Source organism: Thermobia domestica, chromosome 7 (assembly GCF_964235325.1).
Source record: "Thermobia domestica chromosome 7, izTheDome1.hap1.1, whole genome shotgun sequence".
Lineage (NCBI taxonomy): Eukaryota > Metazoa > Arthropoda > Insecta > Zygentoma > Lepismatidae > Thermobia > Thermobia domestica.
This window is the reverse complement of record NC_137460.1, coordinates 180,704,895-180,724,092: the sequence shown is the minus strand read 5'-3', so window position 1 is coordinate 180,724,092 and position 19,198 is coordinate 180,704,895. Positions and strand designations below refer to the sequence as shown.

Here is a 19,198-nt window from a genome sequence, read left to right as displayed (position 1 = left end):
TTTTTGATTTCCTGTTTTTTGATGTATAAAAAGGCTTGTTTTATTGTGAATGCCTCCCCATCAAAAATAGCCATATTTTTGGTAATTGGTTTTTGATAGTAATTTCCATTTCAGCTATATAGATCGCTGCTCCAACATTGGCATTGGAATATTTAGATGCATCTGTATAGATTAAAAAGTGGTCCTGAGCAAATTTTTCAATGTTATGCTGCCAGATGTTTTGGTAAAGTTGTTTTTTGCAGACTTATGTTCTTAATATTGATGTATGACGGAATCAATGCTTCTATTTGTACTACATTTACTGAATATTCCCATGCATAACAAGCGATAGAAGGTAATTATGGATATATTGATAATATTTTTGCAATTTAATGTAAGCTTCCACAATCCATGGTTTGTGTTTCGTATATGGAGTTTTCTTGTTTCCTAATAACATGGTTACATTTTTTTTGTAATTTAATAATTATAGTTGACTTTGCTTTGCTAAAATTATTTATAATAAATATGTTTGCTATCTTTGCAATTTCCAATTCTATTGGGATGCATTTAGAATCATTTAATAAGGCTATTTTCGGGCAACATGCTGGCTGTGAAAAAATAATTTTAGCTATATTATATAATATTTGTTCTAACTTATAAGAATATTTATTGATTTTGTTGAAAAATAAGCTGCCGTACGCATAAAAGTTTTGCCTGGCTTCCACAATCCATGGTTTGTGTTTCGTAAATGGAGTTTTCTTGTTTCCTAATAACATGGTTACATTTTTTTGTAATTTAATAATTGTACCGTGTTATGCAAAAGTGAACTAAGCGCCAAACTTGGAAAATCCACGTAAATGCGAAGATTGGTTCCTGATAAGCATTAGAACGTTTTGCAGAATCGAGAAGAGAGGGAAACCAACACCTTTCCAAAAAAAGAAACATAATTTCACTTTTGATTACGGCTACACTAATGCTGGACATCAACCTTTAAACGTAATTTTCTCAAAAGTACGAAAGTGGCGCTTAGTTCGTTTTCGCATGACACGGTACAATTATAGTTGAATTTGCTTTGCTAAAATTATTTAGAATAAATATGTTTGCTATCTTTGCAATTTCCAATTCTATTGGGATGCATTTAGAATCATTTAATAAGGCTATTTTCGGGCAACATGCTGGCTGTGAAAAAATAATTTTAGCTATATTATATAATATTTGTTCTAACTTATAAGAATGTTTATTGATTTTGTTGAAAAATAAGCTGCCGTACGCATAAAAGTTTTGCCTGGCTTACTTGTTTTAATATTTTGACTAATGTGAACGGGCTGATGCCCCATTTTTTTTGCAGATGAACTTCTTAGCAGTTGTACATGTTTTTCCGAATTCTTCATTAGATATTGCATGCGCTAATTCCAATTAAGTTTCTTATCTAAATATATACGTAGATATTTAATAATGGTTCAGGTTGTAATTTTCAAGGATCTTATAAAATAGAGGATCTGCTCATATATATCTTCATCCTATTAAATAATGAAGCCAAAAAACAACCGAGCATCGCAACGTCTGATTGGCTACTCTCGTTTCCGCCATTGTCTGATTGGCTACTTTCGTTTCCGCCATGTTTGTTGGCTCAAGACATTGCGATCCTAGTGGCTGGAGTGGGCAGAGGTGGCAAAACTGTGACGTATGGCTTCAAGATTTTGTTGTAAGGGCAGATCCTTTCTTTTATAAGATCCTTGGTAATTTTGTATTATTATATAATAAGTAACGTTTTAAATTATTTTTTCCGTGAAAAAAATATGTATTTAGTTTTATTCCAGTTCAGTTCAAATCCATTATTATGCATTCAGGTAACCAAAATTTTAAAATTATGTTCTACAATATTTATTCCTTTTTCAATAGATGATGCAGTAGTACTCAGAAGTACATCATCAGCGAACGACATTGTTGTACCATCCTTCCATTTTTTATCGATTAAGTCAAGAATATACTGTATATATTAAAACGTACTGAACTTAATTTGCTTCCCTGCAGTAGTCCTAATGATGATTCTCGGGATTCCGTGTAGGTATTATTTACCTTTATATATATCTATCGATTTATGAGGGTGTTATGTACTATTCGTATTATTTTTTCTGGAATATTTAGGTTTGCCATTTTTCTAATTAATATGTCCAAAATTACATTGTGATATGCTCCTTTTATGTCAAAAGAAGTTACTAACATTACATTCCTTGTGATAAAAGTTTTATATATGTCTAAAGTTGTTAGTGCCAAAGCATCGTACGTTGATTGTTTTTTTCTGAATCCTGTAATGTTATATGGGAAAATTTGATGATATTCTAAACACCAGTTTAATCGATTTAATATTAAATTTTCAAATATTTTATATGCACATGATAGTAATGATATTGGTCTGTAATTGTCTGATGGGTTTAAAGAATTTTTTGACTTCGGTATTGGGGTAACGAGTAGTTTTTTCCATTCCTTTGGTATATTTCCAGTGTTCCATATTTGATTATAATAATTTAGTAATAACCGAAGTTCCTTCAAGGGTAAAGCCCGCAATGTTCATATCCGATTCCATCAATTCCAGGAGCCGCACTTCGGTGTATAGTATTTATATAATATACTAATTATAACTTTTTCATACCAAATTCCGAATCTAATTCTCTGTAAGTATTACTGAACAAGCAGTCCTTCACTAAGAGACGATTATTATTTATTGAACAGGGAAAAAACTTTTGATGGAATTGCTCTATCCAGGATAAATGCTGCAAGAAGTGCAGCTGTGCTTCCTGATTGAAAGAATAATCCCGAAACTTCCTCCAGAATAACCAAATCTTACATGAAGATGTGCGATCAGACACAGAATCGCAAAATGTCCGCCAACCCAGTCGTTTTGTTTGAGTGACAATTTTTCTCAATTGAGCCTCGTTCTGTTGATATTCAAAAAACAAATTTGGCCTTCAATAACCAATGAAGCCCTTGAATGCTGCCTTACAAGAATTCATACCTTGCTGACATGTTCCGTTCCACCATATGGGCTTTCTAGCGGTTTGTGACTTTGGCTTGTATATTTTGTTGGTATCTTTTTCCTCTGATTACTTATTATGGTTGATGTGGATGCTACTATTCTAAACAAATACGACGCTGATGTTGAGGATGTGATCCTATCGTCAATCAGTTTCTGATATTCCTTCCGATCGAAGCCTGTGTGAACATGCTAAAGCCTGGATCCCGAATTTCTAGTTTGGTGCCGTGAAGCACCATCCATATTTTTAATATAATGAGTTTTAAATATTATAGGAAGATGATCGCTAGTGCAAGAATGATAACAAGTGGACCACTCCGCCTTCACATAGTGAACACATTCAATCAATGCTAAATCAGGCGCACTACATGAAAGCACGCATATACGTAGGAGAACCATCACCCAGATATGTATAATTGGAATTTATGAGTGATTTCACCAATGCTCCTCCAGACCCATCGTTTCTGCTTGATCCCCAAATCCTAGCATTAGCGTGGCAATCCCCTATAATACAATCCAAATTGTGATTAGAATTTAGTAATAAACTCCAAAAGCCCAAGTTTGGTTGAATTCTTGGAGGGATGTATATATTCAGTATCCTAGCATTATGATTCCTATTGTCTGAATATGAAGAAGAATAAATCTGAAATCCAAAAAGGATGCCTGATATCCTCCTCAGACCTCTTGTATCATATATGATACAATCTGTTTAATTTTCTTTGCACGCTTGTCGGATGAAATGAGAGAAATTCCCTCGTTTAAATGCAAAGTGTCGCTACTCTGGTTATTTTTGTCTTTGTTCTTGATGCATTTACTAGGTGCTTGCTGAATTTGCCTATTTGTCGGGTTCAACACAATGAAGCAGAAAAAGGAAAATAATTTTAAATATTTGATTGTTTTCAATCACTTCAGTGTCTGAAAATTAATTTCAAGAATTCTTCAGTTGGATAACTCCCTGAAAACATCTTTACAAACAATAATAAATCAAGTTTTAAATGAAAGTCAATGGACTCAGGCAAGGTTACCGATACGATACGGTGGTTTAAATATACGAAGGGCATCCGATTTGAGCCTTCCTGCGTTTCTGTCTTCTTGCTGTGGGGTGTTGTCACTAGTCTCCAACATTTTGAAAATTTCAGTTGACGAAGTGCAAATCCCTCATCTGTCAGAAGCATTGGAATTATGGAAAGGCATCTATAATAATACCATTCCAGAGGCCAAGGAATCACAAAGAAAAGGGGATGAAATCCTACTAAATGAGATAGCTGGGACGGAGGTAATTTCACAAAATAGTTTTGACGTTGCTAGCCTAAAAGCACTTCAGAAAAAAGAGTCTGGCGCCTGGTTACAAGCTACACCTTCAAAAAACATCGGAACTTTTTTTAGAAAATAATATTTTCAAAATATGTGTAGCATTACACTTGGGGCTAAATGTTTGCCACCCATTCACATATGCGTGTCAAGGTCGAGTGGACGAGAAAGGTTTACATGCTTTGAACTGCATTAGAAGTGGGGGTAGAACCACACGTCACACGGAATTAAACCAAATAATCAAACGAGCACTAGCCAGCATCGATGTTCCTAGCATCATTGAGCCACAAGGATTGTATCGAAATGATGGTAAAAGACCGGACGGAGTAACTTTAATCCCTTGGAAAATGGGCCAGAGTCTTGTATGGGGTGTAACATGTGTTGCTACTTTCGCTCCTTCATACATAACACTAACCTGTGAGGAAGCAGGAAATGCAGCAGAAGCAATCGCTAAACGTAAACATACAAAGTACTCCAGACTGAAAGAATATCATCTTTTTGTTGCCTTTGCTACAGAAACGATGGGGGTTTTTAGCAAAGAAGCCAGTGAATTTTTGAATGAGTTAGGATCAACTTTAATTAAGAAGTCAGGCGACCCAAGAAGCAAACACTATTTAATACAACGAATAAGCCTAGGAATACAGAGAGGAAATGCAGTCAGCATTTTAAAATCCTTCCCATCAGTACAAGAGCTGGATGAAATTTTTACTTAAAATAAGTAGTATAAACATGGTGATGGACAGCGATTTGTTTTTCTAAGTTTATTTAGTAAATCCGTTCTATTTCCCTTTATATTTCTTCGCTGGCATTATATTCTTATTTCAATTTTTTATCACTAATTCCGAAAAGATTTGCCTAAGATATTGAACTTAGACGGACTTCTTTCTTTTTTAAAAATGTATAGTGCTAAACTGTGGTCTCCAGTTCCTGTTATGTGTTCTGGTAACATTGAATGTGTTTGTCGTTGTCGAAAATGGAGTGCTAGGTGTAGGAGTGTGTGATGAAATAGATTTTTTTGCGTTTATCAGATGTTTCCGGATCCTGGCTTTTTGGGCTATTTTTTAGACTTTCAGTCAAGCAGCTACTGTATCGTCACTATTTATCCTAGGATCATGGTTCATACCTCATTCTCTTCAGAATAGAGCTGGCTTTCGAATGGTACCACTTGCATGCTCATACCATATACCAGAAGCGGGAAAAAATGTCAAAGTGAAAATTTCGGAGGGAATTTGTTTTTCTCGAACTTTGGCCCCCCTGGACCCCTCCTGTGTGACCGTAGCCATAAAAAAAATCTGATAAATAGTACTTGGTATACTGAATGTGTGTGCCAAATTTCAAGTTTCTATCTTGAATAGTAAGGGCGGGATAATTTTTATCAAAAATTCCCACAATGCCCCAAAGTACCATAAAACACTATGATCTCAGGGAAAAAATTCCTGAGACATCCCTAATTACCCTAGAACTATAATCCGCCAATCATTCTCTTCAGAATAGAACTGTCTTTCAGGCGGTACCATTCACATGTCTCCATCATGTATCTAAGGCGGGAAATTCCTGAGAAAAGGGATTTTTTGGGGCAAATTTTCCCTTTTTCAACTTTTGCCCCTCTGGACCCCCCTGTTTTTACGCACAAATCGGAAAAAACTTCTGGTAAATACTACTCGGTGGACTGAATGTTTGTGCAAAATTTCAATCTTCTACGTAGAAAAATAAGCCCGCCAAAAATATTGAACGTACGCTTAGAAAATGAGAAAAGAAATTTTTGATTTATGACGTCATCACCTCCTATGTCTGGACGCAGGACGGTCTGAAACCATACGTAATGTCTTCTGCAAGGCCTCTGGACTTGGAAAACAAAAAAGAAAAACCGGACGAAAAAGCTCAAATAGAAGAGAAATAACGCAATGTACCATGAAAAGTGCATATGGTACAAATTGTACCATAGGATCCCGAAGGGGTTAAACCTGATATATGCGACTGTTTCACAAAATGTAATTATAATGTATACTTATTTATTTAAAAAAATGTAACATATTAACCATGTTGATAAATTATAAGTTTCATACATTAAATTTCAAGAATCAGTTTTATCTATCTCTTGATTAGTCACTGAAAAAATTACTTAGACTTACTTACAAAGACCATTTTATTTTCTCTTAAATTTAATGTATCAAATTTGATACAAAAGGTCATTAGGCTTACTTTCCACACGTAACTTATGTTCATTGTATTTTGCATTTGTTTACTAATATCTCACCTTTTTCTGTTTAAAAATTATCAGTACGCGTTATTAGCATTGACGCACATTTGTTCAGGTAAATTGGAAATCTGAGAGGTAAATTCTCCCTTCTGATTAAAGAAAGTACGAAAATATGCGGTTTGAACAAACATATGTAAAATATAATCTAATTAATCATCTTGCATTTACCGATGTTTCTCTTTTGGAAAATGCCGTCCTTAGAATAATATTTTGCGGATACAGGTTGTTTATTATTCTTAGTAAGTATGCCATGAAAAGTAGAACTAAGAAGTGGATAGTACGAGTAATTCACCATTTTCTCAACTTCACCATCTTATCTGCGTCAATTGAATACCGGCGAAATGCTGAAAGTAATAAATGATCAAAGAAGAACATTCTATTGTATTTTGATTTTAAACTCACGATTGTGGGACACTTAATATACAACTCAAGTCAGATTGATGTAGAAACCACTTCTGAAGATATCTATTGCTGAGGATGATGATGTTTCTTCTCTGAAAAGACGTAGAAGTGTTCAGGCAGTTCCATGCGAGGCTTCTGGACACGCAAATGCTCTTCACGTGTCTGAAAATACCCAAAATGAACAGAGAACACGATCTAGATGCCGAATGAAAGGTTGGTCCTTCTTGACATTTGTTCGTTGCACTCAGTGCAAAGTATACCTATGCTTCACAAAACCATAATTGTCCGAAAGTTCCACACAAACTAAAGTACTGAACGTATGAACATAATATCTGTGCAATTTAGTGTGTTTAAAAAATTTGAAAGAAACTTGTAAGTATCTAGAAAAATATACGTAAAATACTATCCAGCTTATATTTGAAAGCTTAATTGTGACAAAAAATAGTAAAACAAAGCTGAAATATCCAATAATGGCATTTAATACAGAATAGTATTTAATAGACAATACAAATAAGTCCTGTTATTATACTAATATTAGAAAATAGAAATTTTAAAATGAATATATGTCTAAATATTATTGCTAATATATTATGTGAATAGTCCTCCTTGAGTCCCGATGTATCTTATGTGGTGCATGCCATAAATGCCAACAAGGTGGAGGTAATTTTTAAAAGAACATTTTCTCACTTCAGGAGACAAACACCTTCAAATATATGTAATACTACGTGATTTGATAAATAACTATGAGCTTGTGTCTGAAGAGGATATACAATATTTCTTCCAATACACACTGCTACTCCACCATAGGAATCAAATCTGAGCTGATCAATACAACTGCACCCTTTAAGATTGAAAGGTAATTTAGGACTACACCAAGTTTCCTGAAGAAAAATATCTGTCGAGAAAACATTTATGAGTAACTGGAGGCAATATCTCTTTCGCATATACCCTTCACAGTCGTAGGATTGTGAATCGTCTATACCTCCCCATATACATTTAATATTGTTTTTTTAAATCTAAACAAGATTGCACGTTGGCGAGGACAGCTTCCAGCTGTGAATCATTTCCTACTTGCACGTTGCAGTCGAAAAAGGGTGAAAGACACTTTTTAACAGCTTCCATCATTTTCCGCTTATGCAATCTGAGTCCATCATATGATCGCTGATATTACTCATTGTTTTGTGATGTCATAATGCCATCTGCCAACTCCGACGCAATGAAAGGATTGCCGACCTCTTCCTTGAATCAAACGTTGTGAATTCCCTTGTTACTGGCCCCTGCCCTTGTGCATTCTGATTTACTAGAAACTTTCCTTTATATGACAGTCCTTTTTTATTGGGTGAAATTACTGACGAGTCCAGTTCTGGTTCTGGTTTCCCTGTGAGATTGCGTGTTTTGAAAAACCCGCAGTGGACGGGTCTGACCGCGGTGAAGCATTCCCAATTAAAGATTCTGAGGAACTATCGACTGAACACGTATGTATAATTGGTTTTGTTATTCTGAAATCAGCTAGGTTCCGTCTTTCTTTTTCAGGGGGAACACCAAAACCCTCCTGGTGCGGTACCACTAGCGGTGGCACATCTTCAAAAGATACTACTGACAAACACAACTTGTTAGGTGAAGTCAAAGTCAGTCTGAAAAGGGGGTTGGCGAGTCGAACTCCTGCCCAGAGGTTGTGCGGCATCTGCTACTTGTTGATTCTTCCCTCCTAGCACGTTACTTGCTTCATTGAAAGAAAGTTCCTCCCTCACCACTAGTTCCATGACCCTCCTCCGGCGAACCCTCTCCGGACAGCAAGGGAAATTCGCCGCATATTCGCTTAAACAATCTACACAGAGCAAGGGACTGGCACACATCTCCCGCGTGCGGCCCCCTCCACATTCCACACAAAGAGACTTCTTAAGGAGGCAACCACCCCTCCCTGCCCAAAGCTGTTGCAACCATCCACGCACCGACGCATTACAGGGTATACATGCGTACGCAGTTTGTTTCATGTAATAAAGCCTCACATCTGTGGGGAGTGATCGTGAATCGAAGGATAAAATTACCTTTGATGTGGGTTGCAACTGGGACATATCGGCCCTCCTGCAAATTCCTCGCACCGACTCCACAGCCACCTCATTTACAGATCACCAATTTCCCCTCTGGATCCACCCCCTCTAAGACACCGGCCGAACATATCACATGATATGGGATGAATGCCTCCTAATTCCGCTGATACAAAATATCATGATCTAGAAAATTATCCGCTTCCTCCCCCGAGCGAAACTGAATCCCCAACAAATCTCTGCCCACACTATTCACCCTTTCTATTCCTGGAATTTCTGCAAAGAACAATCCCCCACTTATACTCATTATGTATTTCCGATCATCGTCTTCTTTTTTTGATCCTAAAAATATACAACACGGTACAAGATGACGAGTCTTGCAATTCACCCCTTCCATCTGGTGCGCATTATCATTCATATAATAAGCACCCCCGCTACTAGATTCTTGAGTATGAAGCTCTACATTTATATCCGAAGAGGACTCTCCCACATCATTGACACCCTGATCCCGCTCCCAATATGGAACCCCGCTATCAGCATCCACAGCTTCCATACTTCGACCTTCAGCCATTCTGGTTAATGCCCGATCCCCCACACACCCCAATACTAGGCGCTGAAACTCCCAGCATGCATCATCTACTTACGAAAAATGATATTCAAAATGAACACTTTACCAATCACCACACATTCACAATGCAAATGAACACTATTATTTAATAAGAGATAACGTAAGAATGCTCTCATCAATCTCAATGGAAAGTTCCTGAACTGACAGGGCACGTACCCAAATTATGATAAAAGTTTATACTATTCAATAGTACAACTTGATGCAATTCAGCACACAAGTCAGTAACAGTTTCAATCCACGTTTGCACCGCACTTTTGCAGACACTGCGCACTATCTAGCAATAAGCACCATAACCCTCATACATGCACCAAACACCATCCCTCCGATATCCGCCATTTGCACAGCATCCCAACTAAATATCACTAATGCCTGTATTTACACGGATGCACTGTTATCCAGGACCCTAGACAATTTGCTGCCCTGTGCAATGGCATCATTTGCCGCCCCCTTTCTCCAGAAAGAACAACTCTTAAAAATCATTATTTGAAGCATGCTACCCCATCATGAACAACAAAAGGGAGGGAAAACGCACTCGTACTCAGAAAGGCCTAAACACTACATATACAATCTAGTTGTGCCTGTTTTCTCTATAAATAATAATCTATTATGTTAGTGAAATATGAAGCAAGCACACACTGGAGAAAACATGGTAATCATTTTGATAGAATTCAATATGAGCATCAATCACAATATATCAGTTTGCAATTCCAGTGTAACTAGCTCTTTTATCTTTATTTGTTGATTTTCATTCTACATCTCTTAAAACAAATTAAAGATTCTTGTTTCCACCTTCAATTATAAGGAATTTGTTTATGACAAAGAGAAGACTAGTTTCATTCCGTGTGATAAATAACTAAATGGAGCGAATTTCGCTGGTGTTAGAGAATTGAGTTCTTGTATTTGACAAGAATCAAGTAATTTTTAATGGGATTTGCTTGACCATTTGCCTTAGCACTGTCTATGTGTTGTGACCTTAAACTAATGGGACCTAAACATGATTTATTAATGTAATATTCAAATAGGTCAGCTTGGCAAATTTAACTATCTTTATCATGGAATCTGTTTCCAACAAGAAGTATTTATTTTAAATAATATAGTCATGACAGATTTTGCCGGTCCTCGAAAATTCCCGTCCCTTGGAAACGCATGTGTTGCACATATGGTAGAGGTGTTATCTCAGTCATAAATGGTCATCCAATATTTCATGGAATCTATTGTTAATAAAATCAAGTTATTACGCAATTAAGGAAAAAATGTATAACTCAATTATTTTATACCAGGGCGCATGTAGGCTTAAAGTATAATGAAATCGTGGACGAATTGTCAAAATCGGAGCTGACAACAAAGAACTGTTACAAATATAAAACTTCCTTACCACTATTATTATCAAATGCAACCAAAAAGGCAAATTGAATCATGGTAAAAATCAGATCAGGACCAGGCAAACATTATTGGCAACGCACGAGAATTAATGACTTGGTGCAGGTGTAGTTTTGGCGCTCAACATTTTGGAAGACTTACAGGTAAAATTCAATACTTAGCATGAAAAGGCATGTTTATAATGAATAAATTTCTGCAGGCGACAGAATTACATACAACTGTATTTCAGATTTACAAGTGTAAGGTTACTAGTGTAAAATCATTACAAGTACTTTATGATCTATGAAATAAGTGAGTGCATATGGAAATGGATCTATTAGATGCTATTTTCCACTGACGGCGTATTTCTACACAGTGTAAAGACTGAGTGTTATGAGTACGATACCATGACAAGTGCTATCGAAACTCGTATCATTACCAAAATCTACTTCTTTCCAATACCCTTGCTTGCGCGCATACCCACCTTTGCTGACGCGTCTGCTCTCTTCGGACACATCTCTGCGCTACCTCGCAAGCCCACTGGATTCTCCCTGCTCTGATTCGGTTTGATACCCCTTGTGCTTTTTAGTGGCCACCAAGAGCAGGTTGATTTGTGTCTTTTGCACTGTAGTTTTTATATTACACATCCGGAAGCCGTATTTATACGAAAATCGTAAAAGAATTGTAATTTTTCGACAATTACTTCTGGTGGCCCCCTTCAGTTTTGTCTATGTCAAGTGAGATATTTTCATGTCGCCTAGTGGAAACCCTTTAGGGGACAACAGGAAGGAAATTTGTAAAATAATTATAATTTTCCAACAATTTTTTCTACTAGTGCGCCAAAAGTATACCTGTATAAATGATTACTTATAATAAACCTTATAGATACTTGGTCGATATACAAAATTATATTAATTCATCGCGTGATACTTCATACTATTTCAACGCTGTCATACTACATCACATCAACAGAAAGGATACGAACTTTTGCTGGTGCGAGAAATTACCTGGAACGATAAATCATTTGATCTTTCAATATGGTCTCTTCAATATTAAATGAACAAACTTTCTTACTACAAATCATCAAATCAATGCCCATTTCACCAGTTAATGTCAATACGTTACTAACTTCTAAAAGTCAAGAAATATTAAAAGGTCTAATGCAATTTATGCATGAAAACAACCTAAATCTGTAATAATAATAATAATAATAATAATAATAATAATAATAATAATAATAATAATAATAATAATAATAATAATAATCCAAAAACAACGAAACTTATGCACGATCAGGAACAAGAAATTTACAGATAGAATACTGGATCAAAATACAACAGAGGCAACCCTCGTATTCTAACACACTTCAAGCATTAGATGATCAACTAAATAATAATAATAATAATAATAATAATAATAATAATAATAATAATAATAATAATAATAATAATAATAATAACAATCCAGTATTCGCCCAACCTTTAGTACCTGTATGATGTAAATGTATTTAAAATTTTGTTTCAATTTCAGGACATAGGCAACCTGAATGTAAATATGTGCCTCAAAAGAAGATTCTTCATAAAAGGACTGAACGAACGCACCTCCGCATAGGAGTATTAGCATTCTCCAGGAAAAGGTCGTAGGACACTGGACCTAGTTATAGTTTTGAAATAAAATTGTTCTTTTTTCGTGCAGATTTTCGTGAGAGTGAGGCGAGTACTTTATATTTATTTTTAATGTACTTAATTATTATTATTATTATTATTATTATTATTCGTTTTAAATTTGGCTAATCTACTGCAGATGGTGGCCGCGGATTACACACACAGGAACCTGTTTTGAACGTTTTATTGCTATTTATTTGTGGTTATTTTAAAATACCTTACATAGATTTACTTCTCTTTCATCTCTGTCGTTCATTCTTATCTGTTAATTACAAATATTTATTATTTTCAAGCTGTCTTTACTCTTCGCTATATACCATTGTTAAGCGTTCCAAACTACAATATTTAGAAATAACGAAAACAATGAATAGTGTAGTTTCTTACCTTCTCGTTTCCAATCTGCACTATAAACAATGCCCTACTTCAGTAGAGACTGATAGGAAGGATTTTGGAACGTAGCCCTTTATCCTTATATTTATGAAATATGAATTTCTCTTAGCAAGAAATGAAGTCCTATAAGTGTTACATAATAAAGGAGTTGCATTAATGCTGCATATTGATTTTCAGAGGATAATATAACTACATACGGCGTAATAACTACAGTACATAAACCACGAATTAACTTAAAAAAAAAAACTAAATCAAATTATGATAGCTTGCCACTAAAAGGCACGAATCCTACTTACCGGCTCAGAGCAGAGCGACCCGAGTGAAAGTGAGGTAGTGCGTCTGTAGGGAGAAGGCGTGTCAGAGACGGTGGGTATACTAATAAACTGAAATTTGTAAAACACTTTGTATAGTGTAAAATACATGTCTTGTGTGTGGCAGAGTTTTTGCGACATTTCTATGAACACTTTGTGTATTACGTCCACATGGCACTTCGCTTCATCATGTCTTTATTATGAAGCATTACATCCTAAAGAACAACCATTTCCATATCTACCACATTATCTATCCATTTCGTATATCTACCACATTATACATGTAAGAGGTAAGATCTCTATATACTTTGATTACTTGTCCAATCCTATTGTGACATTAAGTAACATATTTCTTCTCTGAATTTTACAAATTTATGCCTCCATAAAATGGGATAGCACCCAAAATTTTGCCCCATTTCACCTAATTTCGTTCAGATGCAACTTTCTTTTTATTAGTTTCCGGTCAATACTTCTCTATTTCCCTTCATTACTATCAAGGAAACCTCCTTGATTATTATAATATACACTTCCTAGGTTAGTTAATAAGACAGTGAGTTTGAAACACTTCTATATTATGCTCTGTAGCCTGTTCATCTAATACTGCACGAATTGATATAGTCCAGAATTTAACTTCGTGTTTCTCTCTAATTAATCACCGTTTAGTACCTTTGTGTTAGCTGACGTTTCGTCTGATTCTTTTCATTTCTCCGAAAAAAATATATTTCGAGGCCACTATCTGCGGCAGTTCATCCTTAAATTTTGTTTTATTATGTATATTAGCTACCATACAGGAGACAAGTTAGGTTAGGTTAGGTAATAAATTATTTGAAATTGTTAACTTACGAAAATACCACTTGGATAAATAATATTTTCTAATAATGTAAATTATAAAATAATACATACAGAGTGAACCTGAAAGAAGTGCACAAATTCCAGGAGGTCATTCGTGACATTAAAACAAGACAAAATGTCCTCTTGCATATTGTCGAATTCCGCGCCTTGTAAGAGAGGGGGTGGCCAACTTGAAATCGAAAAACAAATCGTGACATTGCAAGGGAACAGAAAGATGTGCACATACTTCGGCAGGCCTATGCTTGAGCTGTGGCGTGGGAAGTGAAGTGTTCCAAAGGCTGCGCCCAAACCAGAACAGGAGGGGGTCCAAGTATACAAATGCAACATAACCACATATGCACATATAGGCAATGTGGTGAACAGTGTTGTTATCGTAAGGGTATAACTGCATTAATTCGGACATACTATGACACCTACTAAATTTTAGATTCGGAAATTTGATACTTGGCACACTGTATATCTGCACCATACTAATCTTGAAGATAAGTTAGTACAAACAGAAGCAAACTTTTCATTAACATGGAATGGATCACTATTGTAGGGTTTTATATATATATATATATATATATATATATATATATATATATATATATATATATATATATATATATATATATATATATATATACATTCAGGCGCGGATTCAAGGGGGCAGAACCTCCCTTGATGCTCAGTTATACACGGGATAAAATGGGAAATTCTGCTTTAGACTGGATAAAGCGGCAAACTATGGTTTAGCCCCTCCCTTGATCATATCCTGGATCCGCCACTATATATACATCTATCTATCTATCTATCTATCTATCTATCTATCTATATATATATATATATATATATATATATATATATATATATATATATATGCATAGATAGATAGATAGATGTAGATGTACAGTAGGATGTTGATAATCCGAACTTCAAAATCCGAACGCGGTCCTTAAAAGCTTTTTACATTTTGCCTTAGCGCTAACGATAAACAAACAATACTTTTGTCCATCGGCGTTGTGTGAAGTCAGTGTTTTTACAAAAGCTCATTCATATGCAATTGTTTGTCATACATGTTTTTATTTTTATTTTATCTTAGCCTATACAAGTTGTTTTAAGTGTGAGTTACAAGAACGGTGAAATTTAGTGTACATGCAGCTTCCTCAGAAACAGTAAATGTAAGTAGCGATATGTACTGTATTGTAATTGCCGTAGGGCCTATGTACTGTATAACCACTGTATCGATAAAAGAGCATCGTACAGTATATTTAAGCCTAAATGGCATTTTCTTGGTCATTTTCGAAAATCCGAACTACCTGTCGTCCCAATTAGTTCAGATTTTTGACTTCCTACTGTATATAGATATAGATATAGGGATAAAAGTGGATTTGAAAAGATAAGGGGACGAACGACGTCACGGCGTGACCTATCTTTGCCCATTGTAATTTTTGTAGAAACTGGTGGGTCGCCATGGATATTTTTTTTTTTTTTTTGGAAATGGGGTAACAGCGTTGTCCTCCCGCGTTCCTCCTCAATTTTACCCCTATATATATATATATACGATATATATACGAGGATGGTTCAATAATTATTGTCCCTGACCTATAAGCACCTACGCTGTAAAGCCCCTATGCTAGATTCAAAGAAAGTCTCTGGCTGAGCCGTGAGCCATTCCTCCACAGCTTTAATAAGATGTGCATTTGAGTGAAACTTCTTCCCCTTGAGGTGCTCCTTCAACTTTAGGAACAAATGAAAGTCACTAGGGGCGAGGTCGGGCGAGTAGGGAGGATGTTCCGACACATCAAAACCAGCAGCATGTTTTGCGGCACCAATAAGATGGCTTTTGTAGGCCGGAGCATTATCTTGGTGGAACAGCACTGTTCGCTGCAACATCCCGCACCGTTTTTCCTTGATTGCTTCGGGTAACTTAGGGATTAGGGCTGCATAATAGGCCCTCGTGATAGTGTGTCCAACCTCCAGGTAGTCAATAATGAGCACACCCTTCGCGTCCCAAAAAATTGTGGCCATAACCTTGCGTGCTAATGCTTGCACCTTGAACTTGCTTGAGGGAGGCGACCAACTCTGTGCCACCACTACATGCTCTGTCGTTTGGACTCGGGATCATAGTGGTGGAGCCATGTCTCATCCACTGTCACAAATCTATCACAGAACTGTTTCAGGTCTGCCCCATAAGCTCCAAACCAGCCTTTGAACATCGAACTCTGTCTTTATGATTTTCACGAGATAGCATTTTGGTTATCCTTCGCGCTGACACCTTTCTGAATCCCAAGTGTTCATGCACAATGGTTTCCACTGAGCCTACAGAGATGTGCATGATGTCTGCTAACTGTTGCACCGTGATTCGCCTGTCAGCTATAATCGTATCATGCACAGCATCAATGTTTTCTGGGGTGCATGCTGTTGTTGGAGGACCAGCACCAGGGGCCTGTTGACAGCTTTCCCTGCCGCAACGGAAGTCGCGGCACCAGCTCTTTACCACCTGGTAGGAAGGAGCCCCATCACCCAACACACTGATCATGTCCTCATGGACAGCTCGTTGTTCGGTTTCCCCCATTTTTCAAGCTAGGTGCCACCTCTCACACCTGAAATGACAAAAAAGAATATTAATATAGCAGCTATGGTTCTGAAATATATGCGTGTGTGATTGTGTGTGTGTGTGTGTGTGTTTACTGAGTTAATAAATTCAAGTAATGAACTCTATCTTCAGAAACGGTTTGAAATCCTACGGCTTGTAGCAAGGGACGCTTTTCCGTTGAAGCACTTGTGTTCTCTCTGTATGTGACACACTTTTATATCTACCGTCAAAAAGCGGTATATGTAGCCAGAGCTAGTTGTTGATGGAATCCCCAAAATTATACGAATATGAGGGAAAGGACTCGAGCACACATCCTCTGAAGATAAAAGCCAGTAGAATGAAGTACTTGGATCAGGTGGGTGCATGAAGTTAATCTGAGCTTTTCCTTCTGACCTGTTAACGTTACGTATTACACTAATGAACCACTTTTCGCCATTGATTTCTTCGTGTGAGGATATTGAAAACACACCATGAAAACCTCTTGTGCCAGGAATAGTTTTTGCTTGCATGAATCGTGACTAATTATGAATGTGATCCACGTTCCTTTTGTAATTTCACGGAAAATAATGTGCGGTCTGTAATAGGCAAACACTTTATGAACAATTGTAATTTGATCTTATTATTGGCATTGAAGGCTATTGTTTTTTTAAGCTTTAGTCCCTTGATTATACACCGAGACTGAGAAATTCGGTGATAATAAGATAGACGGAAATGGTTGAAGACGAAACTGGGAGGAAACAGAACACCGAGAAAACTCACGCACACGGTGTTTGTCCACCACAAAACCTACTTGTCGGGAGCTGGGATAATACTAATTATACACGTTGTTTAGTAGAAACCTCCAGATGGTCCACTCCTATTATTCGCTGTGCACGTTACCGGTACTCTGTGTAATAGAATGCACGAAAAACATATTTCCCTGTGTGTAGTCCTGTAAGAATCAGAAAGCATCTCGGTTCACATATTTGGGCTGAAACTCTGGAAAATCGTCTTGGATTTGGATTAACTGGGGTTTTATATCTCGTTGAGGGCCAATGCCATATGAAACGTGAATCTACAGCTTAACGACGTATCCCAATCACATAAGCTTCCATCAAGAATAGAATTAGGAAGCCTAAGACATGTATGCTAACCGTATAGCCACGACGTAGGTCTATTTCTATGACAGGATAATATCAACTTACAGCTATGTGACTTCCCCTAGAAAACCTTAAAATTTCTTCGATTGGTAGGTTGATCAAAATTTAACGTCCCCTTTCAGCATTAAAACTAAAGGAGAAGGGACACATTGCTTAAACTGGGTTGAATGTAGAGACTAAGCATAGGCGGAACTAGAGGGGGTCCATGGGGGCCGGCCCCCCTAGAAGCCAAGTTGGTCCTCTCCAGAATTTTTACGAAAATAATCCTATTACGAATAATTTACCTCAATTTACGCATAACAATTTTACTGACGCTTGCATTCGACATATTTAATAATGTCTATACTCGTCTGCCCATCGATTAAAAAGAAATGGTCTGGTGCTTGGATGTAATAAAAACCCCAAACCAATGTGATATTGAGCAGTATAGCAACCTCTCAACTTGCGGTATATGTTTTTTTTTATTTGATAGCTTCATTAATGTAAATTATTTTTGTATTGTTTCAAGTAATTAACATTATTGACGAAGTAAGTGTTTCTTGTTCATTGATAAGTCATTGTTATTATTTTGTTTATAGCATAGTAATATTTGAATAGTTAAGATTCTCACAGCAAATTATTAAGGTACACTAAAAAAACAACAGAAAAGAAGGAAAGAAGAAGGCGAATTCTTGAACTGTTAAACTTAAGCGATTGTTGCCTTCTACATACATGCATGTAATTCCCATTCAAAAGTCACTATTCAATATCGTTTGATGCTTTTTATTATTATTATTATTATTATTATTATTATTATTATTATTATTATTATTATTATTATTATTATTATTATTATTATGTCTATTACTATTTATAAACTGAAGTTTGTGGTTAGTCTTAAGGTATAAACTGTAACCAGGATGCGCGCACCCAGAAATTTTTGTGCAGGGTATCGAAAGTTGGAAGGGGTACAATATTGCAAGACAGACACGATGTTATTCTGCACCCGAGAAAACGTTAAATAAATTCCAATAGCGGAAGTCGTGCGACCCAGGAACAATTTTTATATTTTGCTTTTGAAAAGTGAGTATATTTGTACTATGCTAAAAATGTTCCTGATAATCCGATATTTTAGTTCCATACTGTAAAAGTTACATGGGTATCGCAGCAATAACAAGAGCCAGAGCAATTTTAACGGAGCAAGTCATGTCGTCTCTTGGTACGGGGGGGATACTTGTACAAGGGACTTAAATTATTGTAC

The 19,198-nt window shown here is 36.3% G+C and overlaps 1 protein-coding gene across 1 annotated transcript in view; it reads left to right on the top strand.

Moving 5' to 3' along the window:
- The first annotated feature begins 1,937 nt into the window (after positions 1-1,937).
- LOC145690596 (uncharacterized) overlaps positions 1,938-19,198 on the top strand; it is a 388,755-nt gene continuing 371,494 nt past the window's right edge. Inside the window, exons 1-2 of the mRNA XM_081765641.1 lie at positions 1,938-2,043; positions 12,552-12,733. The gene's annotated coding sequence lies outside the window, so the exon portion shown is untranslated. The remainder of the gene's footprint in view (positions 2,044-12,551; positions 12,734-19,198) is intronic.